At 42.4% G+C, this 27570-nt stretch overlaps 1 long non-coding RNA gene across 4 annotated transcripts in view; it reads left to right on the forward strand.

Annotated features, from left to right (window-relative positions):
* Window positions 1–3342: 3342 nt before the first annotated feature.
* LOC132659577 (uncharacterized) overlaps window positions 3343–27570 on the forward strand; it is a 90118-nt gene continuing 65890 nt past the window's right edge. For 2 of the 4 annotated variants that reach the window (XR_009600141.1, XR_009600138.1), the window contains exons 1-3: window positions 3343–3547; window positions 6563–10172; window positions 27029–27152. This is a non-coding gene — a long non-coding RNA (uncharacterized LOC132659577). The remainder of the gene's footprint in view (window positions 3548–6562; window positions 10173–27028; window positions 27153–27570) is intronic. The other 2 variants (XR_009600140.1, XR_009600139.1) reach the window with 2 other exon arrangements.

Raw genomic sequence — 27570 nt, forward strand, 5'->3', positions numbered from 1 at the left:
GGTTACTGTAAAGCTATGAACATTGGGGTGCATGTATCTTTTTGAATTAGTGCTTTTTCCCGGTATATAGCCAGGAGTGAAATTGCTGAGATCAGTCATCTTGATGGCTGGGTGTCCATATGCTCACATGCAGGCAACAACATGCATGAGTTTTCTCTGTTGATATACAGTGATTCCCCCCACTGGTGCGTGGAGCTTCATGGACAGGGTTGGTGTAGAAGGGCTTCAGTAACCCTATGGAAACTAGTATGTTTATCTAAAAGTTCATCATTAGCAGAGTAGGAACCTTGGGGGGATGAGGATAAAGTCCTGATGATTGTAGGAACATTATGGAATTGTTTGGGCTACAAGGGGATACATCACGGGTATGTTCTCAAATGCACTTGATTTCAATGACTGCAACTTTCAGAAACCAACCATATTCTTAGTTCTAGTAACTATTTTATTACTGGTTCGTCAAATGTCTGTGAATTTCTTTGCTGGGCTGCTTGTTTTCCATGCACTCTTCCCTCCAGGATACTACCTACTGAAGGGGTGGACCAAGCCCTTTAAAGTAGCTGATCCTTGAGTCTATGGAGTAATTTCCCATTCACCCACCCATGATAGCTTCTAAAGCATCATACCCAGTGTACAGATGCATAATTCCATAAGATTCCATGCAGGGGAGAGAGGGTAGAGGAGGGGGACCTATGGGTGGTGGACTGCTGGAATCTGTTGGAACGAGTCAAAGGTGCTGTTCCTGAGGTTAGAAGAAGGCATGATTTTGAACTCATAAGAGGATGAGAGCTTTGGGCTTGGGATAGTTGTCTTTCCCCTGGTGTTTATTTAAATATTATGTAATGGCTGCCTGGGCTTCCCTGGTAGCTCACATGGTAAAGCGTCTGCCTACAATGCGGTAGACCTGGGTTGGGAAGATCCCCTGGAGAAGGAAATGGCAACCCACTTCAGTATTCATACCTGGGAAATCCCATGGACCGAGGGGCCTGGTAGGCTACAGTCCATGGGGTCGCAAAGAGTTGGAGACGACTGAGTGACTTCACTTTCACTTTCAATTTCAATGGCTGCCTCCTCTATGCTTTCTCTGAGAGAAAAACAAACAAAATCCTAAGTCAGCCCCTGAACACTGTGACATTAGAAGCAGAGAGATTCTTCAGAGGAGCAAATTTGATCTGTTACAGACAGATCTGAAGCAAAGGGCACCCCGCCCCCCAGCGCCCCCATCCCTTGCACACATGCCTGCCTGGTTGGCACAAAGCCATACATTGGTGTGTGGTTCTCTTTTGTGCATCTACTCATTCCTGGCTTTCAGATGGACTGCTCTCCAAAAAGGAAACAACTTGCAAGAGGAAACACACCCACACCATTCCTGTTGGAGCGGGAGGGATGTGTGTGGGTGGAGAGAAGGAGAGTGTGAAATCCAAAGGATGATTAAGAGAATTTGACAAAGAAAATGACTTCTTCCACCCATTTAACACCCACATTAATCCACTTGGGTGATCAAATGCAAAAGACAAAGAGAATTACAACCTTTTCCAGTCCAAGAAATAATAATTATTCAGAGGAAAATCTTGGCAAAATGAATAAACCAAGCAAAAAGAGAAGGGGAGAGAGAGAGAAAGAAGACACACACAGGCACACACACACACACACACACATGTGCACACACGCAAAGATGGGAGAGACAGATATTGAGAGAAAAAAAGCCAACAGTTGGGTCTCTGTTTGGGCAGGCTTTGTATGTTTCACCTTCTCTCAGTTTAAAAGTGAAAAACAGAAAAGAGTCAAACTGTTTATATGAACCAGCAATGGAAAACTAGTGATTGTGCTAATCCTGATGTCCCCTTTACAGTGGCTCTGTGCCATTTTCCTGGCAGAAGTCGCGGAGGTCAGCTGAGGAGAGAGTAAATTCTCAAGGCTGTCACGTGGCAGCTGTGTCATTCTATACAAACTGCTCCTATTTATGTGCTGGGTTTTATTTTTAAAAGCTCTGCTATCCCCTGGTAGAAGGAGGGAGTAGAAGCGGGAAGAGGTAACTTGTGAACAAGGTTAGAAGCAGAAAGTGAAAGGAAGGAGAGAAAGAAAGAGGATGGGTCCAATTTTCTTGGGAAGCATATTGTATTGTTTGGCTTGCCTGGCTCTGTTCCAGGGGCTCAATTGAAAGTGAATTTCTCTTATTGAATTCCATCCAGAGATATCATAACCTCAAAAGGCTACTATTACCCAGAGGGCTTCAGATGGAACCATTTGTGTGTGACTCTTGAAATGCAGGGAGTCACAATTGTCATTCGACAACATGAGAGCCGTCAGGCCAGCTCCTTTCAGGGTGAGGGGGATTGTTGACATAATCTGGCCTCTGGTCCCCTTCAGAGGGACCAGTTTCTCTGCTTCTCAGGCTTCTTCTTTTTTTTGCTTGGCAGGTGCAGCAGCAAGAAAACCGGGGAGTTTCACAAAAACGGACAAGAACAACAACAAAAAAGGCTCAGAGTGATTTAAACATCAAATGCCTATCCTGTGCAGGCAGAATAAGGGGCCATAGGTCACTGTACAGGCCTTCAGGGTCCTTGGGACTAAGTTTATCTTTTTAACCAAAAGAGGCAGTGAAAATATTACAACCCCTCCCCACCCGCACCCTCCCCCTCCCCCCGCGCCCCCCCCTCCGCCCCCCGCCGCCAAAACTAGAAGAAAACCAAATACAGTCTCAATAAAGATATTCAAAGAAGAGCAAAGGCTTTGGGAAAGCAAATCAGAGTTGACTTTCTGGTTTGTATAGATAGTTTTTTTTTTCCTTCTTTTGAACCAGAACAACAGACAGCTATATGCTGTGATAGTGGTTCCTCAAATATTTCCCATCTTGTCACCTCCCGTTCCTTCTGTTTCTCCATCCCCTCTTTCCTCTTTAACTGCCTCCTTCCATTCATGGCAGCCTGGATTCCTCTTTCTTTTCTCCCTTCCTTTCAGCATTAAGTAGTGGGAGTTGCTTTCCGAAGCTTCGCCCTGATAATAAACCTCTTGTGTGGTGACTCCACTTATTCTTAGATACACACAACCTGTTTTGAATGGGGCTATGGAGAGAAACTCAAATAGAATTAACTACTCTTTTCAGAAGTTGCTGAATACAAGCTTTGGTTCTCAAAATCAAGTTTCAATGACTGGTTTCTTTTGAACAAAGTGCAAAGGAATTCAGAATAATAAGTGTAACAAGATGGAGAAAATTTTATTCACCAGTATTCTTGAAGAAAACACTGCAGGCGTTTGGGAGAACTACTTTGATAAGCCACTTCGGCTGGGGATTAAGCCCCCAAAAGATGCTCAAGTAACAAAAGACAGTCACTCCACTGCCTTGGAAGGAGAGTGTGTCCTGTTACTTGGAGAGTCCTTTGTTTTGCTGAATTCGGTGGAGTTCAGTAACCCAGCATGGAAGAGGAGGAGGGAAGAACTGGAGGCCTGAGAGAAGAGGCAGTTCGAGTTGCAGGGTGTGGAGGGGAGAGAATCTGAGAAAAGGAGAGAAGAGACCACAAAATGAAATGCCACAGGCTTCACAGCTAAGGTGGGTGGGAGGACTGAGTTTATTTGTTTAATATTTTAATTTCAAAATTTGGAAACATATTTAAAAGTAGACAAAATAATATAATGAATTCCCAGGTACCCATCACTATGCATGGACAGTTTCCTTTTCATCTGTATCTTCAATGTACTTCTTCCTCTCTCTTTTTTCAAATGTACCTTTTTTTTTTTTTTTTTTTTTTTTAATGCTGAGTCGTTGTCATGGCTGCGTGGGCTGTTCTCTAGCTGTGACGGGTGGGGGCTGCTCCCCAGCTGCAGTACGTGGTCTTCTCCTTGCAGTGGCTTCTCTTGTTGTGGACCTCAGGTTCTAGGGAGCATGGGCTTCAGTAGTTGTGAAGTGTGGGCTCAGCAGTTGCAGCTCCCAGGCTCTACAGTGCAGGCTCAATAGTTGTGGCACACGGGCTTAGGTGCCCCCGGGTTTGTGGAATCTTCCTGGACCAGGGATCAAATCCGTGTTTCCCACATTGGCAGGCAGATTCACCACTGATCCACCAGGGAAACCCTCACCCCTCTCTTTTTATTTTGAAGCAAATCCAAGGGGAACTTGGAAGGAAAGAAGTATTTTTAAAAAATTTATTTTATTGAAACATAGTTGATTTACAGCGTTGTGTTAATTTCTGCTGTACAGCAAAGTGAGGCAGATTTATACATATATTCTTTTTCATTTTGGTTTATCACAGGATATTGAATATAGATCTCTGTACTATATAGTAGGACCTTGTTATTTAATCATTCTATATACAATAGTTTGCATTTGCTAACCCCAAACTCCCAATCCATCCCTCCCCCTTGGTAACCGCAAATCTGTTCTTTATGTCTGTGAGTCTGTTTCCGTTTTGTAGATAAATTCATTTGTGTCATATTTTAGATTCCACATATAAGTGATATCATATGGTATTTGTCTTTCTTTTTCTGACATACTTCACTTAGTATGGTAATCTCTAGGTCCATGCATGTTGCTGCAAATGGCGTTATTTCACTGGGAAGAAGTATTTACTAGGGATTTTAACACAGCTTGCTGTAGTATGTTCTGCCTCTTGCACAAGCATGTGCCTTGGTGACTAATGTGTATGTGAGTAGATTCATCCTAGAGGAAACCAAGGACACACCATTCTGACCAGGGTTTAAGCCAAGCGAAAAGTCACAACACATGTGGACCTGGGACCTGGCTGATGAAGAATTAGCTGAGAGGCCTAAGTTGCATAGATACTACAGATTTTGGCTGAAAAGAACAATGTGATCTAAAAACAAGATGTTAAAATATCTGTATACAAGTCTCTTTTTAACTTTTCTACTCGCCACAAATTTTAGACACACTTTCAAGTGTCTATTTACAAAGTGGCTTGATGACCGACAAAGAACACTTGACTGAGAGTTAGATTCTTGTATGACGTAGTTATGAGCTATTGGGCAAATTGCCCATTTCTCCAGGTCCATTGTTTACTCGTATCTGCCCTAATTCTCAGTGTTATTTTGATTGTCAAATTTGGGAAATGCAGGTAAAAATGTATAAAAACATGGTGCTTTATCAATATGAGCTATAGCATTAATGTTACTGAAGAAGGCAGGGCATGATTCTCCCATCAGTGCTCTAAGCCAAAAGGACTTCATCTTTTAGGTTCTCTTAAAGGATTCAGGTGTTAAAATCTGAAGTCTTAACAAAAGAGTTAAGTTATTTGTTTCGCCTTTAGAACATGCTTTTCTGAATGCCCCCATTTGTTGTGCAGTTGTGCCCGACTCTTTACTACCCCATGGACTAAAGCACACCAGGCTTCCCTGTCCTTCACCATCTCCCAGAATTTGCTCAAACTCATGTCCATCGAGCTGATGATGCCATTGAGTCAATGATGATGTCCTCATTTGATCTTTGATTAAGAAAGTGAAAGTGAAAGTCGCTCAGTTGTGTCTGACTCAAAGAGACTTCATGGACTTCAGACTTCATGGACTGTCCATGAAATTCTCCAGGCTTCAGAGACTTCAGACTTCATGGACTGTCCATGAAATTCTCCAGACTTCAGAGACTTCAGACTTTATGGACTGTCCATGAAATTCTCCAGGCCAGAATACTGGAGTGGGTAGCCTTTCCCTTCTCCAGGGGATCTTCCCAACCCAGGGATCAAACCCAGATCTCCCGCACTGCAGGTAGATTCTTTACCAGCTGAGCCACAAGAGAAGCCCCTTTGAGTAAGAACCATTTCTTAATTTTTGTGTTGTTTACCATCTGGAGAGGCTGGGAATGTGCAAAAACAGCAAGCCTTGGTACCCTTTGTTTGAATAGTTCTTTTGGTCTGTTTTCTTTTGCATTTTACTATAAGCAGCAAAAAGAAGCCTAGTGGCCCCTTAACAACATGGCTGAAAATCTTCTCAGCTAGATTATCGATTTTATTAGTTACATGTTCTGCTTTCCCAATTACTGCAGGTGACAGTGTTGCTAAATTTTCTACCACTATAAGATGCATTTTATTTTTTCTACTGGTAGGCTCCTCACATTCCAAAGTTCTTCAAACAGTGTTCAAGGTACTTAAGCTCTCACTAACAATCTATTCTGAATTTTATAGCTTTGTAGATTCTGATCACTCTCTGGATCCTTCTTGTCACTCCCCTATTTGAGATTTTTGTTGCAGCTGAACTTCACTTCCAGGCACCAAAATATGTATTAGTTATTAAGGCTGAGTAACAAATCTTCAAACTTAGCAGGTTAGAATAATAAACTTTTATTACCTCGCAGTTCCTGTGGGTCAGGAATCTGGGAGCAGCCTACGTGGATGCTTCTGGTTCATGGTTTCTCACAAGGCTGTAATCAAGGTGTCAGAAGGGCTGCAGTCACCTGAGGGTCCACCCAGGCCAGAGGACCAATCCCTGCTATGTGGGCCATAAGGCTGCTCACAACATGGTGGTTAACTTTCTCAGAACAAGTGATCTAAGAGCACAGGAGAGAGGTTACCTTACTGCCTTTTACCTAGTCTCGGTCACACAGTGTCATTTTTCCTTATTCTAGGCATCAGGAAAGTGAAAGTGAAGTCGCTCAGTCATGTCCGACTCTTTGCGACCCATGGACTGTAGCCCACCAAGCTCCTCCATCCATGGGATTCTCCAGGCAAGGAGTTCACATAGTCCAACCCATACTCCATGAGAGTGTATGCACAAAAGCATGAGCTGCTGGAGCGCATGACTATTTGCGGGCCGTCTTGGAGGTGGGTGACCACATCTATTGATACTATAAGCTGGTTACTACAGTCAGGTCATGTGATCTCCTGGAGACACCCACAGTGAATGAGATGTTATCCTCGTCTCTAAGGAACTCTGAAGGAAGTTCAAGTGAAGTAAACTGGAAGTGTCACAAGTACCATGACAAAGATACAGGGAATCTGTGAGCAATGGGGCAAGGGGGCCTAACCTAGACCAGAAATGAAGGTTCCTGTGTGGGTGAGAACGAGGGTTCTGTGGGGGAGAATCAGGGAGAAGTAGGGACAGAAGATAGGAGGCCCTGAACACCAGGCCAGGGATTTTAAACCATGCTCAGTGAGTGATAAGGAGACACTGATGTCTTTGGAGCCAAGATTGTTTGAGTCTAGATAATACACCGTCAGGGCTTCCCAGGTCGGACACAACTGAAGCAACTTAGCACTCATGGATAGAGGATCAATTCCCTCCCTGCCACCTTTGTTTCTTAAAAACATAGTGCTGAAACAGGTTCCTTTCTGCCTACATTTGGAAGGACCCAGGAAGAGAAGGATCCAGAATGTAGACCTCAGGATTCAGAGTTCTAGGAGCCCCAGTCAGACCATGGGCCCTGAGTAACAGGTACTGAGTCCTACTCAGGGAAAATACTCTCATAGGCTCAGTATTTTCACTGCTTATCTGATTACCATTTAGCATCTTGTCTGATTAATGGAGCTTGCAGATGTTTGGCAGGAGAAGTTAATCAGCTATTAATCACCATAGAGTTTCTCTGTAGCTTTTCTGGAAGAGTACCCATGTTCTAATAGAAACTGTAGTTGTTTCCTGAACGTGGGTGCAGAGAAGGGCCAGAGGTAGACAGTCGTGGGTCTCTTGTTGGGAAGGTTTGGCGCAGGTACCTTGGGGGTTGTCTGGCTACTGTTAGAAGAATGTAAGTTATTTTCCCAAGCTCATGGGTGTCTGAAGAAGGCAGCCTTCAACTAGAAGAGAGGAAAAGCATGGGCCGTGTGGTTCTCTGTGATGAGCCACAAATTGAGCACTTCATATGGTCCTAGCTCTAGCTCTGCACCTACGCAGCCACGCCACGCTGGACAGATCTTTCAACTTCTTGGGACTCATTCTCTTATCTTTAAAATCAGACATTTTGGGAATTTCCTAAACCTGTTTCTGTAGACCACATGGCCCAGTGGCTGCTTTAATGAACACAGAATTCCCAGGCAAATGAGTGTGGAAACTCTATATACTACATATGACTCTTGGAAAGTCATGACAGACACCAGTTTAATGAAGAGTGAAAATGTTGTGGCCAAATCACAAAACAAAAACATGTTTCACCTAGCACATACCCAAATGCTTTTGATCACAGAACCCTGTGTTCATTAAACATCTAGAAACGCCAGCAGATTGTGTTCCTGACTCTTTGTTTTTCTGGTTTCTGATTCAATTTCATTACCAGCTTTTGGTTTTCTCTCCAGAAATATTCTTGTGGGCTCTTTACTGGCAAACTTCATAACCAACCCACCTGCTTCTCAGCCTTAAAATGGTCTCCTGGATTATAAACTGAGGCTCACATCTGATTTCCCTCCTCTCCTGCTAACCTATGGTGACAGGGGCTTGGGACCGTGTCTCTAGTCTGTTCAGCTCTCACCCTGCCATCCATTCCTTTGTGTGGTAGCAGAATACCATGTTGGCCAAGATTACCTTTTATTGTATAAAAAGGACAGTGTAATTTGGTGAGAGCTGGATATGAAGATTATTTGAAAACTTAGCTACATGACTTTTGAGGATCAAATTCTGATTTTTAAATGACAACCTCATCTTGTGAATTCATTGTTTGATTCAAGATACATTGACTGCTGTAACTCTACCATTCTACAAAAAGAACACATTTATTTCCATGAGTTAGCACAATATTAGACTTTAGGGGGTCTTACTCTTTTCCTTTGGATACTACTTGTCATCTTGGAATTTATTGTTTCAATCTAAAGCAATACTGTAGGCTTGCGGCTGGAATATGCCTTTTCAGAGGCTGAATGTAAATTGCCAGAATGAGGCAGCAATCTATGTAAGTGTTAAGTCCTATTAGTCATGTTAAAGACCATTGATTTTGTGAGAAATTAGCTGAAACTATAGAGATCCATGTGAAGTCAAAGGTTTGCAGAAATATCCAGTGGCTCATCTTCTTTGTTAACTTTCATGATGAATTTTAGGACACGAATTCTCAAGGAGGAAGAAGAGGTTAAGGAATTATCTAAGTCTTAGGTAACAATATCTGGTTACTAATTTTGATTCAAGCCAGTTCTGAGTCATATATAATTCTTGATAAATATGGTGGAGCTGGATGTCCAATTCCCCTTTTTGAGCAAGAAAAGTCTGTTTGATCATAGGCATAAAATCTGCCTAAGCATGCATTGTGACTGGTTCATATTCTTAAACCAAATTTATTATTGACTTGGTTATATGTACTGAGAAATAAAACTGATGACCATACCATAATGAGACTCTCTGTTAACCAGCACCCCACAACTTTAAATTCACATCTCTTATGCTGCTCTGAAAAGTTTTATTTTTGTTGTTTTTCTGAGTCATTAGGATTCCCTGAGCCCATTGTCTGCATGCATACTTCTGAAGCCAGGTTTCTTTTGGGCATTGAAATATTAATGTAATAATTTTTTTAAACACTATTGGAAAAAACGTAGGAGAAACAAAAATTCCTTCTACCCTCCTGGGTTCTGTGACTGGCCTAGAAATGAAATTGACATATGAGAGGGAAACAGGAGAAAGGTATACAGATTTATTTAATCTTTTCACACGTACGTGGGGTTCTTCAGAGGGAAAGTAAGGACCCGAAGAAGCTGTCAGGCTCCAAAGCTTACCAGTGAGTGATAAATTATGGGGACCTGACAAGATAAAGAGGTTTGGACCAGAAGGAGTAAGGGTGGAACGATGATCAGGAAATATACGAGGAGGAACTAATGGAAGATATAGGTTGTTACAGGAGATTTTTTTGGTAGATCCATTTCAGCATGGACTCTCAGTCTTTGGTGATAAGGATGTTTTCTTCTGGGTTCAGGGCGTACCAGAGCCTTTCCTGCCCCTGCTGTTTCTCAAGTGCCTCAGAATAATCAAGATGGCTAAGTGGCATATTTTGGGGATGGTGGGCAAGTTCCAAACCCCTTCAAAATTCCACTTTATGCCGAATGATAGATAAACTCATTTTCCCTGGACTGTCTTCTTGAGCTCTGCAGAAGTCACTGGCTTGTCAGCATGGATGCTCACCACAGTTATTGCATCTTCATGAGACTATCATAGAATCTGATAAAGGGATTTGGTCCAGATGGTCTCTGAGTTCCCCTGCAGCTCTACCATTTTGCAACTCTGAAAAGAAGAAATACCAAAAACTACTTTACTTCATTTCCAGAAAGAAGGTAAGAAATTGGCCTTAATGTGATAACATACATGTTTAAAACTTCTCTTGAAAATAGCAGTTTCAAGGTCCTCTTGTCTAATTGGTCTGTCTTGAGCTTCCATTTGAAATGGTCTCTTGCCCTGGTATTTCTTGTAGCAAAGTTGTCTCTGTTATCAAGGGCTCTGGTATCATGCCATCAGTTCATTTCAGTTCAGTCGCTCAATCGTGTCCGACTCTTTGTGACCCCATGAATTGCAGCACGCCAGGCCTCCTTGTCCATTACCAACTCCTGGAGTTCACTCAGACTCATGTCCATCGAGTCATACTTGGGTTCAAATTCCATCTTACTGGCTTTGTGACTCACGGCTGGCCTCTTAACCTATCAGAGCCTCAGTATCCTCCTCTGTAGGAGGAAGTGGACAGCTCTGGCATTGGCCTCCCAGGGTTGCTAGGAAGATTAAATGAGTCAATCTGTGCAAAGAGTGAGCGACTTCACTTTCACTTTTCACTTTCATGCATTGGAGAAGGAAATGGTAACCCACTCCAGTGTTCTTGCCTGGAGAATCCCAGGGACGGGGGAGCCTGGTGGGCTGCCGTCTATGGGGTCGCACGGAGTCGGACACGACTGAAGCGACTTAGCAGCAGCAGCAGCAGTGCAGAGTGCAGCCTAGTGCTTGATACAGAGATGCTCAAATTCCTGATTTGCGGACCACAGAGCCTCTGTCTTTACCCTTTGTTGTGTGGAAGCTTAATTTGCATTTTGCTTAGGTGGCTGCTCCGGATTGGTTCCCCTCTGGAGCCTTGAGTCGCCTTCCTTGTCATTGTCCTAAGCCTCTGCCATAGCTTCTTCCACTATCCGCCGTCTGCACACTCGCGCACATTCACATCTTCCTCTTGCTCCTCACAAACCCTCCTATTGCTTCTTGAAGGTAGAAAAACTATCCTGATGATCCTGAAAGCATTTTTCTCCCAGGTACTGGTTACCAGTCCTTCTCCCTGATAAGACTGTGCTCTTCCCAACAACTGAAGTTTGAACAATCGGGAAGGGCTTGGCTTCATTCCTTCTCTCCTTTTAGGAAGCACGGAGGTGATGTGAAGGCAACTCTCATTTGTGGATACTGTGGCCCAGAGAGGCATGATCTATGTCAAGAATGCATGGATGGATGGAATATATAATGTCTAGAGTCAGCTTCATATAATATCTAGAGTTAGCTTCTCGGGTGGCTCAGATGGTAAAGAATCTGCCTGCAATGCAGGACACCTGGGTTTGATACCTGGGGGAGGGGAGGAAGATCCCTTTTAGAAGAGAATGGCTACCCTCTCCAGTATTCTTGCCTGGAGAATTCCATGCACAGAGGCACCTTGTGGGTTACAGTCCATGAAGTTGCAGAGTCAGGCACTACTGAGCCACTCACTAACACTTTCACTTTTAGAGTCAGCATAACTCATAGTGATATGTATCTTTTTTTCCTAACTCAAGAGTTCGGTAGAGAGATTAAAAAAATTTTTTTTTTTAATTTGAGGCAGTTCAGTGCCAAGCAGATATCATGAAAGTGGTGATGCTATCAGAAAAATCTCTTTCTTCCATAGCTGGGATTGCGCGTGCGTGCTCAGTCGCTCAGTTGTGTCCTACGCTTTGTGACTCCACAAACTGTAGCCTGCCACACACCTCTGTCTACGGGATTTTCCAGGAAAGAATACTAGAGTGGGTTGCTATTTCCTCCTCCAGGGGGTCTTTCCAACCCAGGGTTTGAACCTGTGTCTTCTGTGTTTCTTGCGTTGGCAGGGAGATTCTTTACCACTGAGCCACCTGGGAAGCCCTTACTTGGGATTAGGTGAACCATTTTTCCCACTAAGGGAGCACAGAGAAGTGGAGGATCAGAGCACCTCCATGCTGATCCTTTTATATGGACCACGGCCTCCCTGGCCCTGGTAAGAGCTGGAATGTCTCTGCTGATACCTAAGCCAGAGGATCTCAGACATTGGGATTTTATTACCCAGCAAAACAGGCATCACACAAATTTGGCAGTTAATAGTTAATTTTTCTGGTAAGGATATTTACAAAAAAACAAAAGCAAACTGGAAAAACGAAATTTAATTTAGAATCACAGTCATTTCACAAAAGAAAGAACTTCTTAATATCAAAAGTAGGACAAACATAACAGGACTCTCCTTTAACTTGAATAAATTTAGCCTTATAAAGAATTGATTACAATGTCCTTATTTTTTAAAATGTGCCCTGAACTGGGAAAAATGTTGGTACGAGCTAGCACCTGTCCATGGCCTCATGTTTGAGTCATGCAAGGACACCAATAAGTGCAAGGAAGAAAATGATTGAGATGAAATGAATAAATTAAACAGAAGTTCCACTGTGTCTTTTAGACAAAGTAGTATTCAAACTTTCATCTTGTTATATTTTGAGTCTCCAGTTCTTATTGCTTGATTAAAATATTTCTGAATAATGCATTTAAAATAGTGAGATAAATTCATTTTCCATTGACAAAAAGGCCAGTGACTTTTCTTCAGTTTATAGTTGCTTAGAATGGCCTCTGCAGTCCTTATTGAGAGAGTTCTTGAGCATAGCCTGCTGGTCCCATTTGCATGCTAATCATTTCTGTAATTGTTCTCCCCAGCTCCCCTCAAACATGGTAGGAGGCAGCTCTGAAATTAACTAAGGTTTGCAGAGTGGGGCCATGCCAGTTGGGGGCCGGGTCACGTGGGCATTGTGGAGCCGTCTGACTCTCCACTGCACTCTGCCCTGTGACCCCATAATGGAGAATTCTGGTCCGTGTGCAGGTAAAATAGCCTTGATTGTAACACAGAGCTCATGGTGCAGGTCAGCCAGGGGTTATTATTGTCAAAATGGAACAAGAGAAGTTTAATTTTGTCTTATGTTTAGAGGAAAGTAGGAGCGATGCTAGTGACCAGGCAGCTGGTGTTGGGTTATGTATTGATATTTAGATTGTATGCCATAAAATGCTTCTCTCTGTGTGGGTCACTAACACGCTGAGAGGAAGGAGAAGGGGGAGAGAGAAAGAATGAGAATGTTCCTAATTTTAACCAAAGATGTGAACACAACTAGAAGAGCAACTGTTGTATTTACTCATGTATTATAGAGTGAGACAACTCCAAGGAAACACAGACATCGCCAAGGAACCACAGACATCTCTTATCCTTACTCTCAGTTTCTCCAAAATGGACTAAAGATTCAGGGAAGTTTAATGACTTGCCCAAGGTCATACCCTTGGAACAGGGTATGCATGCTAAGTTGCTTCAGTCATGTCTGACTCTTTTTGACCCTATGGATTGTAGCCCACCAGGCTCCTCTGTCCATGGGATTCTCCAGGCAAGAACACTGAGTACTGTGCCCTCCTCCAGGGGATCTTCCTAACCCAGGGATTAAACCCATGTCTCTTATGTCTCCTGCACTGGCAAGTGAGTTCTTTACCGCTGGCACCACCTGGGAAGCCCCTGAAACAGGGTATAGAGCTGCACTACCCAAGAGGGTAGTCATTAGCCACACATGGCCATTTAAATGGAAATTGGTCAGATAAAATGAAAACTTCAGCTCACTAGCCACATTTCAAATGCTCAATGGCCACTATATTGGACAGCACAGAAAGAACATTACCATGGCTGCAGAAAGGTCTATAGACAGTGCCATTCTAGAGACTCTAGGTCCAAGTTCTTTCCATTATTACACTAAGATTCCCCCTCTATCTTATGTACTCGATCTGTATGTATAATTCTTGTGTAGAGGGGGAAATGCATATTTTAACAATAATTTAAGAATAAAGTCAAAGTCTCCTATTCTCACCCATCTTTGAAAGTAGGAGCAACTTGAGTGATTTTCGTAACTTTTCTAGGATTGGCACTTACCTGTAAGCATTTTTCCCATCATGCAGAATTATTGGAGTCTGGTTTAGCAATGTGGTTGCTTTGACTTCAGGGTGCAACTTTTCCTTTAAAGCTAATATTGATCTACCAGTGAATTCTTTAGAAAACTCATACAGCTCCTTGAGGAAACATTGGCCAAGGTGGTATGGTGTCACAGATGTCTGAGGGCTTTAAATTAACACCATAAATCTCAGGATTATGGGGGGAAGAATGAGCAAGTTTATTGTATGTCTCCCATCTGGCTGTGTTTCAGGCAACCGCCTAACTGGCAAGGGGAGTGGTAGGTATAAGAGCAGACATTCAGGTATCAGAAAGTATTTAATCAAGAGTCTGTTTGGTACCTTTACCCAGGGACTCTATTTCAAATGGACTTTTCTTATTGTGATCAACCACAGGACATCACGCTGTTGACAGCAGTGGGAGACCACAAGCCCAGGCTGTGGAGCCCACGTTGACGTGGGGCAGGGCTGAAGGGATGAGGTCAGGTGGATATCATAGGCTGAGGAGTCCTGAATTCAGGGACATAATAGCTCCCCAGCAGGATGTGGTTAATGAGATATACTGTCCTCTGTTCCTATGGCAGTTAGGGTTTGCTACTGCCTGTTAGGTGTAGGCAGCCCAGAATCTTTGGGTGTTGAGTAACTGGGGTGAGAACTGTGTTCTATCTGACTAACTTAATCTCTGTCTGTTATTTCTTACACTGTCCAGGACATGTGATAGTATATATACATATTTTCAGAGCAGTGTAGAATCCCAGTGTTTGAAACTTGAAGGTGACACTGAGATGGTCCATGGGCTTTTATAACTGTGGTCCATGGACCAGAAGCATCATGCGAAGGCTTGGTAGTAAAAGAATCAGTTTGGGCATAAAGATTATTTTAAAGTGAAAACATTTGAGATCTTACTTGATAACTAAACTAGAGCTTCCAGAAAATAGAGCTGCCATTAACTCCCTGCTAAGGATGTTCCCTTTGAAGTCTAGGTAGGAGACAGACCAACTGCCCATTCCAATTAGCATTAAAAAAAAAAAAAAAACCCAAGAGAACCATTCATACTTTCCCACTGAAGCCCTAACCTTTCCCCTGCTTTTTGTTTGTTTGTTTGTTTTTAATTTGGTAAACCAACTTTTTCCTGTAATTATTCATTCGGCTACTCATCCCCTATTTGATTCAGATATGGAAACCTAGATGGTTCATTCACCCTTTTGTCCCCAAGGTAACATCATGATGCCTGGCCTTAAAAGACCCTTCATGAGTGTTTTCTGAGTGAATACATGAGAAGTAACTTTCTGGTAATAACCAGAGGTAGGAGATGAGTTGCCTGGCTACTAGTCCAGGTCCTTTTCCTTTAAATAAGGCCAGAAAATCATGATAAAAAATAAATGCGAAAAAAAGAAAAAATATGTGTGTGTCTGAGCAGAGATTTACACTGGTTCATGATAAATCCACTTTTTTGGCAGAAGAGCCATTCTGAGCCCTCAGATCCTGTCTGTGGCAGACATCAGTCAGGGCTGTTCCTCAGTACTTCTGGTTCTTTCCCTCCAGGCCCCTGGTGAATGGCACTTCCCCAGGCTTTTGAGGTTAGGCATGGCCATGCCACTTACTTTGGCCATTGAGTGGAAGTGAAGTAACTGAGCAGAGTCCTCTGAGGTCTTTCTGGGACAGACACCCCCCACCCTCCAGTATCCTCTGCCTGCTTCTTGTTTGTAGAAAAGCTGAAACCATCACAATATTGTAATTATCCTCCAATTAAATTAATTAATTAAAAAAAGAATTAATGATTGGAAGAATGTGAACACATTTTGGTTATTTTTCATCAGTTGTTGGAAATTTGGACAATTTCTACCTTTTGGCTATTATAAATAATGCTGCTGTGAATATTAGTGTGCAACTCTTCAATTGAATGTATGTTTTAATTGCTTTTGAGTACATGTCTGGGTGGAATTGCTGAGTCATGATGCTTAATATTCTGAGGAACTATTGCCCAAAGTGGTTGTATCATTTTGCAGTCCCATTAGCAATGACGGGGCTCCAATTTCTCCACATCTTCACCAATGCTTGTTATTATCTGTCTTTTTGATTATAGCTATCCCAGTGCATGTGAAGTGGTATTTCATTGTGGTTTTAATTTGCATTTCCCTAATGACTCATGATATCAAGCATCCTTTCATCATTTCATGTGCTTAGGGGCCATTTAAGTATATTCCTTGGAGAAATGTCTGTTCAACTCTTTTGCCTATTTTCAACTGGATTATTTGGTTATTTCTTTTATTGTTGAGTTATGCAAGATGACTTTATAGGTGGGAGATTCATTTCAGTAAGACTAGATTTCAGTTTTTTATCCATCAAGGAGTGGGTACCACTTCTATTTTCTGTAGGATTCTGAGAGCTGGTTAAATTTGCTGTATATTTACTCCCTTCCTTGAGGTAAATGCTTAAAAATAGGATAAAAGCCAGGGAATTCTAAGTTGAAACGGAGAAAGGAAAAAAAAAAAAGATTTGGGAAGTTTAGTCTGCAGTGAAGAACTTTGTCATTACAAAGGTTTTGGAGCTTTCTTCTCTTTGCAGAGAAAGAAGCTTCTTTTAGGATTCATAACATTAGCCAAAGAGGAAAAAACTTTTTTAGAAAAAACTTTTCCTCCCTTTTCCTTCAAACAATTCTTTGTGAGATCTGTGATTTGTTCGTTATTGCCTTTAATGGTTGAACTCTGGATACAAGGGTTGAAGGTTTTAAGTTGAATCAGTCATTCATCTCCTGCGGAACAGATTCCATCTTTGTTACCTGGACCAAAGCCTAGTCTTTCCTCCCGACTATGCAAATCTAAAGCAGATAAATGTGAGCTATCAGGAGCCAATTTGCTGGAAATCTTCCCCTTAGTAATTGGCTTCATATTTCAGCTCTTAGAAAAAGTCGTGTCTCATTATCACCCCTGCCTTCTCCCCCAAGGCCAACAGAGAGAGAGGTAGGGTCCACTGGCGACAAAGAAGGGGAGAGAATGAAACTGCGGATGAATTATTGTTTTCTTTCTCTCTACTGGCTTTATTTCCAGGTGCCCCCTCTCAGTCATGCTTCTTCAGAAAAGCATCTCATCAGCTGGCTGGGGCCTCCTTGGCAATGGTAATCATGTCCTTCCCACCCCAGGCTCACTTTACCAAGATAGGAAGTGACAGGCAGGGAGACCTTCTGCTCCTGAGTTCTTGGGAGGGGAATACAGAGCATTATATCAGACACTGCCATCAGGCTGGCTCTTTGGGGTTGCATTAGGCAGTCAAGCATTTTGCTGCCTGCTGAATGTCATCTCATTTAACATTTTGTTAAACAGCTTCTAAAGGTCTTAACAATATGACAGATGGGCCATTGACTAGGTACTTAGGAGCTAAGTACCAGTTTGGCTGGGCTGGATTGTGTTTATTGTTCATTAAGTGTTATTTAAAGAACCCAATCTTGATGCCTCCCACCCCCTGCCCACACCTCAATGCACACTTTCTGCGGGACACCAGGGTGTCACATTAGAGGCCTCTTTCTATAGAAAAGCTCAGTGGAAAGGAAAGGATGGAGAGAGGCTCAGGAAGGAGAAGAAATGAGAAAACAGGTGGAAAGAAGTGGAAGGAGGCAGAAAAAAAGATGTGTGTGTGTGTGTGTGTGTGTGTGTGTGTGTGTGTGTGTGTGTGTGGTGAGGAGTAGCTGGAAGGGTTATGGTTCAAAGGCAAACGTAACAGCCCAATGAGACAGAGCTAAGTGGATTTCTTCTGCAGATGGCAGGCCCTGTCCCTCTTGGCTTTTATTCCGGGGAGGGTCCCCCTCCACCTTGTTCTCAAATTCAGAAGGAGGGAAGAGGGCTCTGTGCACTGAGAGTTACTTCTTCCACTGACCACAGCCAGCATTATCCTCGCTTGTATGGCTATTGTCTTCCCAGGTCACTCAAAGTGATACAAAGACAAAAATACTCTTCACCTTTGTTTTCCCCAAGAAGATAACAATGCCTGGTATAGAAGAAATACTATGTGACTTGTTTTTGACTGATTGTGAACTTACTCTGTGTAGCACAGTGTGAACTTACTCTGTGCAGCATAGTCCGGTCTTTGCAGTTAAGAGGTAAACTGAGGCATATGAAAAATTTTAGTTTATTTGAGTAAAAATCAATTTGGCTTGGGCAGTACCAAACTGGAAATGGGTAGGAGCACTCCAACAGCAGGAGCCAGGGAAAGCCTTTGTTGATTAAAAAAAAAAAAAAAAAAGCACAAGGTTAGAGTTGTGAGTTGTTTTATTGGGGCAAAATGAAGACTGCAGCCTTGGAGACAGCACCTCAGATAGCACTGAGAAACTGCTCAGGGTAGGCAAGGCAAGGAGCTAGGATATAAAGGAGTTTTGCAACAAAGGGCAGGTAGTCAGGAATGTCAAAATATTAATTTAATAAATCAGATATGTCGGGTTAAGGAATTTAGCACTTTTCTATGTATGGGAAGATGCAAGAGTCTGGGATTACTGAAATCATTCCTTTGATATGCACATCAGCTATTTGGGGCCAGAATCCTGTGTTTTCACCTCCTGAGTTTCCTCAGGGCTTACCTTAGGGAGTGGTTGCAGGGAGTGGCTGCAGTCTTGTATCTGCTAGGCAGGTATTCTTTTCAGTCCCGAGTTTTCTCAGGGCTCACTGGCTCACATTGGAAGGCTGCAATGGCGGATGACTGTGACATCCTTTATTTACTGATATAGCAGGAAATATTCCATTTCACCTTATATAGAGAAGGTACAGAAGCAAAGAAAGGAGCCTTTTGATTGGTTATAGCTTGTGATGGGTGGTCCTTAGATTTTGGTTTCATTACCTTGAGACATTTGTAGGCTTAGGTTTTGGTTGGCTTACATAGGTCATGGAGCAGGGGCTGAATATGCAGAAGTGAGAGAATGCAGAAATAAAGTAAAACAGTCAAGAAAATAATAGTTCAGCATCTTAGTTCATCCTCAAGGGATATGTATAACAGTCTGCCACGTATCTTTGAGTTGTTCTGCAGGAGCTAAGATACTCCATCCAGGAGGAGGGTGGGTGACCCCAAGCTGACCACAAGCACATAGACCCCAGGTTGGTTGGAATAAGATTCCGCAAATATCACCCTATTACCTCACTATCAACCAATCAGGATAAAGTCATTCCCCTGTAACCCTTATCCCAACTGTTGCCTTTAAAACTAAGCCCTTCCCTGAAAGTCACTGGGGGTTGGGTCTTTCAAGCATGAGCTGCTCGTACTCCTTGCTGGGCCCTAAAGTAAATGCTATACTTTCCTTCACCACAACACAAATTGGCTTTGCTATGCAGTAGGTCACTAGACCGATGTTTGATCTGCTTAACTGCCTAAAAGAATTTATATCTGATCCTGTACCAAGAAGAGAACATTATCAGAGACAAGTTTTTATGCTGGAAAGATTTATCTGTGCGGCAAACATTTATTAACCAAACATTTTGTTTTTTTCTTGTCATTTGTGAATTGTCTTGCCTCAGATCTTTACCTGCTTCTTAGTTCAGGATGGGTGTATAAAACTCCATGATGGAGAGAGCCCCCTGGGAAGGTTAGTACAGTGACCTGGAGCAAGGGACAGAGAGCCTGAGCCAACAGAGAGGAGGGCAGGCCTGAACTAACCAGCACTGACCTTTGGAGATCATGCTGGTTCCTACTGACATGTGTTGTGCCAAAAACATAGTCTCATATTTGCCAAATCAGAGTCCATCCTTTTGATTTGCGGAAGCTAAAAATGTCACATCATTACTGGCTTCCTTCTAGATTCACTAGAAACCAATGAATAATTATTGGATAAAATAAATATATTTTCATGAAGCCGAAGTTGTTCACGCATATTTCAGGGGATGGTCTTCTCTGAATAGGTTTCTGTTGCCAGCTTGATTGTGCTCTCTTGTGCTTAGTCACTCTGTGGTGTCCGACTCTTTGTGGTCCCATGGGCTGTAGCCTTCCATGGAGAAAGAAGAAGACTTCCTTCTCTGTCCATGGAATCTTCAAGGCAAGAATACTGGAGTGGGTTGCCATTTCCTACTCCAGGGGATCTTTATGACACAGAGATCGAACCCTCATCTCTTGCATCTCCTGCATTGGCAGGCAGATTCTTTACAACTAGTTGCCAGCTGGAAGCCTGCTGGAATGATTGGACTCAAATAAATATGGTAAGAATTTACTAAGACAATGTCATAAATTGAGTAGAAATTACATTCCCATTTCCTTTCAGTTTCTTGTGACCAGGAGCTTGAGATGTTAGCTTGAAACTCACATTTTATAATCTCTTTGTTAACTGATGGGTATTGTGCTGATATTCCTGTCATTTGTGAAGTGGAATTCTTCTTGGTGGCTGAGTTTAAGTTTTATCTGTTGGTGGACAATTCCTTTCCTCCCTTCCAGAAAAATTTTTCTTGTGGACATTTTTTTTTTTTTGAATTGAGTATAGTTGATTTACAATGTTGTGTTAATTTCTAATGTACAGCAAAGTGATTCAGTTCTACATATATATGTGTGTGTATGTATATATGCATTCTGTTTTAATATTCTTTTCCAACATGGCTTATCACAGGATACGGAGTAGAGTTCCCTGCATTGTATAGCAGGATCTTCTTGTCTATCCATTCTATATAAAATAGCTTATATCTGCTAACCCCTACCTCTGACTCCATTTCCCTTCCATAATTATTAAGTGCACCCACCAACACTTAAAGCTCAGTGTTAGCTCTGTGTCAAATATAAAGAGATATCACAAACGTACCCTAACTTTAAAATGCTCACAATTCAGTTAAGGCATAGGCACAGAAAGAGTTAAATAATAGAGCAAGATAAGTTGTCACTCGGCACAGGCTGTACTTGCTATGACCTCACAGGAGGAGATGGAAGGATGCTGTGGGGAAATGATGTCTCAGGGTAAAGACATTCTTGAGGCTGGCCTTGTGCAATGAGGGTGGCTCTTGGTTTGCACTTTTCACACTGTGCTCTCCCCTGGAAAATCCAGACAGCTGGAGCTATCACTGCCTCCAACCCAGAGGGCTTGAGTGGCCTCTGCAATTTCCGTCTTCCATCCTGCCCACTGCAAGGGTTAGTGTGTGCTCTTGATCAAGTCCTCTACTTGGTTTCCAGCTAAGGGACACCTTCTCAGAGGACAGCTGGGCACTTGCTGTGGGCAGATTACATCTTCAGCATTTTTAGAAGCTGAAAAACTGGGTCATCCTGCCATAACTGAGCTGGGGATCTGGGAGACTGGCCTGGCAGCTTGTGCTGAATATATTACATATGTGTCTTCTGGGTCAGAGTAAATTGGGCCCTTAAAAGATAGCCAACTTTCTGGGTAATTAACCCAGTTTTGTCTTGAGAGGTATAACTGAAATTTATGGGGAGAGACATCCTGACACATTTTTAATGAAAAGGGGCAGCTCAGAATAGACTTTGGTGATTCACCATACAGAAGTGAAAAGAGAGACTTATTCATGGAAACTTATAGTGAGAGTCCCTCAGAAGGTGGTAGGTGGCTATAGGACCTACTCCTTCACCCCCCACATCCCTGCCTGAAATCAAAGAAAATAACTTTGATCTCAGACACCTTGCCAAGATTTGCCTAAAAAGCAAAATTAACTGAAAATTGACTGAATTGGCCCAGTGCAGAGAGAAAATGGGTGAGATAGAAAAGAAGTGACTTCTTTTTATTTAATGTGATAAAAATCAAATGATTGCTTTTTGCATATTATTGTGTGTGCTTTCCAAGTTTATATTTAATACTTCACTTTTTTTTCCAATCTAGTACCTCAGAGTCTAAATGACATGCCTTAGCTGTTGTTCTGACACACAATCACAAATTCTCAATTTGTAAGCTGAGTTAGAGCCACAGCCCACATGCATGATGGCCTATAACATTTAAAAACAAAATTTAAAATGATACCACTTTAAAGCTAAACTATTTCCATTGGAGACTATAAAGATGAAGCTTCTGGAATGCTTTGAAAAATCAAAAATTAGCAACACTAAGTGTGGTGTTCTGGCATGGAAATAATTATCCTGAGCTCAAATGTCAGCTTCTCTGCTTCAAGGGGACAAACATTCCCGTGTGGAACACAGTACCAACCAGGCCCTATTGTCTATTTCACCTAGCCCATTTCACCTACGTAAATGACCTGTCTGACGTCTGTTGCTATTTGAGTTTGTGACCTCACCTCAACCAAAAATATGAAGTTCTTAATAAAAAGGAAAAAGAAAAAGGCACAGTCTAGAAAGAACTTGGAGCATCCCTTTGAGACTTACCTCTATCCTAAAACATAGATGTCCTACTATCAATACCGGACGCAAAATAAATGTTTGAGATTGTCTGATGTTTGGGGCTCAGTCTTCAAAAAGGACAAATGGAATGTTCCTGTACTTCCAAGGGCATGAGTCTGGGACTATGGCTTTCTTAGAGAAGGTTTAAACACTTGAGCCCTGTTTGGCCTTGGCCAGTGAAATGGAAATAGGCAGCCATGGATATGTGTCATTGTCTTTCCCCTACCATTCTTAAAGTCTGAAGAGTTCTTTCAATTATCTTTTCTTTTCTAGCCCAAGATCTTTTTACCTCCAGGGTATGTGGCTAAAGGGAACGAGTAGGGCAAGATCCTTATTTCAGCTCTCAATTGCCAAATGACATATGAATCTGATGAATTTTCCTATTTGGCGTTATTCAAAGTATTTCATTGCCTCCCTCTCAACTTTCTTTTGCTTAAACTTTGGATCTGAAATAACAAAATATTACAGTTGAGGTCTGATTATTGCCCTTTAAAGTTTTTTCTTTTTTATTCTTCTCTATGACCAGGCTTTACAAAAAGCTATTTTACTCTAAGAAATTAGGTTTCTGGTTATCAAGAGTCCTAAATAGACATGAATTACAAGAACGTCCTTTGAAAACCCCATGCAGCACTTGTTTCATTAAATTCCATGAAGCGACCTTAATTTAGTGGAACACTGGATGGGCTGTTCTTTTAACCTATTATCACTTTGGCCAGGCCCATAAACCATATTCATGGATGATTCCATCAAGAAAGACAACAGTGGGATTAATATTATTTCAGGATACAGTAAATGCCACAATGATGAAGCTGTTTAAGATCTGGTGCTCACGGTGTCACACTGAATGCATTGACATTTACTCTGCTATCACTTCATTTCCAATATTCCTTCCAAATCAGCCGATGCTAATACTTCAGCATGTGTGCAGAATATAATGTGGGCGGGGGTGGGGAGACTGAGAGGGATCGCACGAGTCCTCTGCCTTTCTTTTTCCTTTTGGTGTTGAGTGGGGAACTACACACGGATGTGGGGAACTACTACACATTCGTTGCATGTCAGATACGAATCCCACAGTGTCTATTGTTAGGATTGCAGAGGGTCCCAGGAAGTCAGCTTTCTCCTGTAGTTGGATCAACATAGGCCATGCCACCCTTCTTGGCTGTGACTGTGCTTGTAACATGAGTTTGATGTGAACCAAGGAAGCACTGGTTGGTGTTTTTGGCCTGCATAGTGTTTTGGAATTGAGCACACACGAGAATTCAAATGTTTATAACATCATATCATTTGGACACTCTTATTTGTGGTATAATCTCCTTGACACTTAAACTTGGTGCTCCTGACAACAGTATAAGCCTAATGATACTGAATATCTGAAAGCTCATGGGTGATTTTAAAAAAAAATTTTATTTATTTTAATTGGAGGTTAATTACTTTACAATATTGTATTGGTTTCGCCATCCATCAACATGAATCGCCACAGGTATACACGTGTTCCCCATCTTGGGTGATTTTTAAGGAATCTCTTTTAAAGAAGCAGCAAAGATATTACCCAGAATAACTTTACTAATATCTAGTTTCTCAAGGGATCCCTGTGCCTGATTTTGAAAGTGAGGTTCTCAGGTTTGGAAGGAAATTTGAGGACTATCTAGTTTCTGGTTCTCAAAGTTTAATGTGTGTACAAATCACTTAGATGACTAGTTAATTCTAATCAACTAGAGTCTGCTTCTGCTGCTGCTGCTGCTAAATTGCTTCAGTTGTGTCTGACTCTGTGCGACCCCATGCACTGCAGCCCACCAGGCTCCTCCGTCCATGGGATTCTCCAGGCAAAAGTACCGGAGTGTGTTGCCATTGCCTAGAGTCTAGGAGATTCTAATCCAGTAATTCTGGATTAGGGCTGAGAAGCTGCATAGTGTCTAACATCCAAGCCTTGTAGATGGGTACAGGATCTAGTCCAATCATCGCCTGTATCCTCTTATGCTGAGCATTTAATATATGTTTAAACCTGCCTTAGTAGGAGGTACTCATATTCTCTTAAGGCAGTCTGTTCCATCTTTGAGTGATTCTGAATATTGTATTGCACATTACATATTGCAGCCACTGTCCCACTCCTAAGACCTGTCAGTCACGGCCCTGGCTTTAGTCCTTGGTCCCGTTCATACATATGGCAAGGCAAGAAAACATCTCTCCTGTTGAAGAGAGGGAAACTTGTTAGGTAGGGAGAAATAGCTGACTCAGGAGTAATTTTTGTCTCTTGGGGTTCACAATTCCTATTGACTTTGCTGCGCTGTTGGCCCCTAAAGTCTCATGCTGGTTCTTGGTTTGGTTCCCATGCTTTTTGTCCTAATTAGATGACATTTCCCCATCTTTTGAACTCTAACATTGCATATATATATATATATATATATATATATATATATATATGTATAAAATGTGTGTCTGTGCATCATAAAATACAATTTTTCCTCCCCCATTATAAATCCACGAAGGCAGAGATTGTGTCTTAGGCTTCTTCAAATTCTCTCCAGTGCTTTGCACGTACTAAGAGCTCAAACCATGTGTATAATTTGGAGTAACACATAGAAGCTGCTTCAGGGAATTTATAGCAGTAACAACAAAATGTGAAGACTATAGCACAGTAAATTGTTACCCTAGCTGGCAGTACCACAGGAGGACTCAGAGAAAGGAGAAGCTCAGTGCAGACAGGAGCAGCGCCAAAGGGCTTTGTGAGCAACGGGAGAGGAGACATACAATTAAACTGTCTGGACATAACTCATATTTCCGTGAAGGATTCTGGGGCTAGATAGGAAAAGACACTAGTAGACAGTATAGGAGTCCATATGGTTCTTTCCAAGGAAGTTGGGGGAGGGAAGAGCTGTAACTTGGACAGATTCAAGGCAGAAGTCAACACACCTTTTCTAAAGTTCTGAATAGTAAATATTTTGGGATTTGTGGACAATGTGTAACTATTCAACATTTTACTGCAGTGCAGGGACCATATGTAAGTGAATTGGCGTGGTGGTGTTCCAAAAAATCTCTGCGGACATGAAAATCTCAGTTTCATGTAATTTTCATGTGTCATGATATATTGTCCTTGTTTAGACACTTTCAAACAAACTGTTTAAAAATGTAAAAATCATTCTTGGCCTGGTGCTGTACTAACAAAGGCAGTGGGCTAGATCTGGCCTGAACTGTGGTTTGCCAATGCCTGGTTGATGGCCTGGGTGTCCAAGTTGAATGCTTCACCAGTAAGGATTCTGGGGAGGGGTGATTGGAGACAGATACCACCCCTCAAGAAGGGAGTGGTCAGTAGCATTCAGGAGAGAGTGGTTGTTTGAGAAAAATGTGTGATGCTGAGTGAGATGTTGTTTTACGGGTGTGGCTGGTTCCCCAGAAGCTGTTTCCATGTGAGAGTGAGGTTATCAAGGGAGGTTATTCTCTTCCTCTCTCCCGCTCCTCCTCCTATTCCTTATCTTCTCTTCCATAACATTTCTGATTCCACTTTTCCACGGTGTCATTTTTCTATCCTGTCAAGTTTCCTATGGCATCTCAGGCTTTTAGAATTTTGTAAATAAATTTTGTTTTTCCTTACAAAAACATTCATAGTATTGGAATATGATCACCATCCTTATCTGATGAAATTAAGCTTTCTATGTGTAATATGAACATAAGAAATGAACCGTCTGCACGAAATATTTGGGAAAGCATGTATCTTGGGGAGAAAAAGAGACAGATGCGTGTCCAGAAAAAGTACAACTAACCAGCTCTGAGACTGGAAGAATCACTTTCTTCCAGGAAGAGAAGCAGGGCAGAGACTGAGTTCAGTGTGGGTTGTGTGAAGCCTGCATGGCCTGGATGAAGTTTGATAACCAACCAGGTTGACATATTTATTAGGTTGTCAGATGATCAGATCCAGAATCTAGGAGAGAGATACAGGTTTGGGAATCATCAGCCACTTTTGCAATGGGCTGAGCCTCTATGTCAGGCAGGAGAGGGGCTGTGTGATTTCTGAGCTAGGTCATAAGGTGATATGGCTTCTGACTGACTTTCTATCAGGGAGTGGTCACCCTGGAAGTGTAGCTACCATGTGGAAACCCAGACCACATGGAGAAACCACGCACAGGTGTTGTGGCTGACATTACCCAGCTACAAGCTCAGCTGCAGCCAGCATCAGCTGCCAGGAGTGTGACAGAAGTAGGCTCCAGATGATCCCAGCCCCCAGTGTCTAAATCTTCCAGCTGAGAACCCAGCCATCAAGGAGCAGGAGGTTTGTCCCCTGTCTACTGTGAATTCCTGACCCATGGAATTCATGAGTGTGATAAACGGTTATTGCAATCAGTGCTAAGTTGGGGGGTAATTTCCATAGTTGGGAAGGTTGTGTGGATAAATGATATTTATGAATGTGTATGTATAGGATCATTTATACACACAAATAAAGCCCAAGACCCTAGCCCTTCCTGGGTGGGGAGAATCTCATATACCTTTTCCCCTTCTTTTGTGCAGTCAGATAAGCCATCACATTAAGCCATTAATAACTGATGATTGGCTAAAGGGTGGAGTTTCAGGCAGGGTGGCAATTGACTAAGCACAGCAGTTTGCAGTGGGCTTGGGTTGAGGCTTCTGGGACCCCTGCATCACATCCATGCTGGCCTTCTCTGATATTTGTCTTTATTACTTCCTTCAGTTGTCTACAACTCTCAAGAAGAAACTGAGTCTCCTGCAGTGTCCCAGTGAGGCAGAAGCCACCAGGCGATACTAACGGCAGGAAGCCAGGGAAGAGAACAAGGAAAGGACCCTCCCCACAAATGGTGTGTGACCCCAGAAGGAGGGAGCTTGGGAGATGACATGCTCTTCCTACTCAGAATCCTGGGCCACATGGGTGCGTGGGTGAATGTCGCCTCTGAGGTGGACTCAGGCTTCCCTGGTGCCCTTGCACCCACCTCCATGGCCCCTTTCCCTTGGGGCTACAACAGAAGATATCTCCTCAATTCCTGTCCCCTTCGTTCCTATCCTGGAGTCAGGTAAGCCCTGGACAGTTCCTGAGCTGGAGGTGTCTCTGCCTTTTTGAAACTTGATTCTCATGAAAGATAAGAAGAACAAGAACAGTATTATAATCACCTCTTTTTCCTCTGCTTCCTTTTCCATCCTCTCTCCCCATCCTTTCTCCTGTACTTTTCGCCTCCTTTCCTTCCTTTTCATTCTCCTTCCATTCTCTTCTTGCCCTTA

This window comes from Ovis aries, chromosome 3 (assembly GCF_016772045.2).
Source record: "Ovis aries strain OAR_USU_Benz2616 breed Rambouillet chromosome 3, ARS-UI_Ramb_v3.0, whole genome shotgun sequence".
NCBI classification, from domain to species: domain Eukaryota; kingdom Metazoa; phylum Chordata; class Mammalia; order Artiodactyla; family Bovidae; genus Ovis; species Ovis aries.